Raw genomic sequence first — 1578 nt, 5'->3', positions numbered from 1 at the left:
AGAATGAAAAAAATATTGTGTAGCCTCTCTAACTTCGACGCAGTTTGCTTCTTACGTACAGTTTTGTATACATTGCTTGGGAAGATATTGGTATTTTATAACTTTTTACTGCATTAACAGATGGGGTGCCTATGCTCTAGTTGCTTGACACCTACTCTACACTATGACACTTCTGCAAAAAAAAACAAAAATAAATGTGGCTAACAATAAAACAAACAAATGAAGAAATTCTTCTTCTCTGACCTGATGTAGAAAATTAAGAGACAAAATATATTGATATTCGATCATCATAAAAGATTTGTTCGTCGGGAAACCACTGTCCCACTTGCATGGCAACAGTACGTAACAAGCACTGTTGTCGCAGTTCTTGGAGAGTTGTGCACATCTGTATGTGATGCTACTTGAATATAAAGTACTATTGTTCTCTCCCTAAGTGATATGAGAGACAAGTGGCACCTTGTAAACTTACTTCTTTTCTCATAGTTTGTGATGTCTCGTACGTAACGTAATGTAAGTTCTCCCAATGCTTTACATTCCCATGATTTTTTATATATATGTAATTGTAGTGTGAACTGATTTCTTTTTTATGTTTGTTGATTTAGATCCTTAGCAAGTCTGAGAGTGCAATGCACCTTGTGGCTACAGACTGTGCAATATGAATGAAGTGTTTGTGCAATGGTGTTTGTTGAGCATACTGGCCTGGAGAGATGAAGATGCAAACAGGAATTTTCTTTACAATAATCAGGAAAAAACTGAATGATTTCCAACTCACCAATTTTCATATCAGTAGTGTTTTGCAGTTGCTGTGACCAAGCCTCAGTGCCAAATAATCTGTGCCAATCCCAGTGCCAAGTTTTTGGCTATATACTTTGCTTAAAGAATTTTCCAGTGCCAAAAATAGAGGAAAGAAATAATGCAATACTCTAGTTACTCCAGGCTGGTGGAGGACCCTAAGACAATCCTTCTGTCGACAGTTTTGCTATCAGACACTGGGCTTAGAATGAGAGAAGTAAGGTGAGGAAGATGTGTTAGACAAAATATGTAACTTGTGATTGTGAAAGACTGTGTATGGCCCAAACTAATTTGAAAAAAAAATAAAAGTGAAGAAACCATAATGTTTTTATACTGCTTTGTGAAGTGGAAGATTTATACCCACGTGACAGGACGGATAGGATATTCCTGAAGCGTTACTGATCTCTAATAACGAACCCATGAAGCATGACGCTAACTTCAGTCTCGAAACATTGAGTGGACTGGATTCTAAAATAAATGGTAATAATGATGCACACATTTATTCATGGCACTTCATTCTAAAAATGATTGCAGTCTTCTAAAACAAACGATGTATTAACTAAAAATATTTCCAGAACATGATCAGAGGTCCGTAAATCTTCAGTTGCAAATCTTCCAGTGACAAGCCTCTTTTTGCTGTTAACCCCTTCTCCTCGAGGCAAAATGGTGACTATCTTTTGCTACATAATGTGAAGAATTTTTGATTTTTTTTTTTAATGTCCCCTTTTCAGTTGGTTTTCGTCTTTTTTAGTTATCAATGCTAGTCTGGTATTGTAATTTGTCTCA

This window comes from Penaeus monodon, chromosome 24 (assembly GCF_015228065.2).
Source record: "Penaeus monodon isolate SGIC_2016 chromosome 24, NSTDA_Pmon_1, whole genome shotgun sequence".
NCBI classification, from domain to species: Eukaryota; Metazoa; Arthropoda; class Malacostraca; order Decapoda; family Penaeidae; genus Penaeus; species Penaeus monodon.
Note: the sequence above shows the minus strand (reverse complement) of the source record.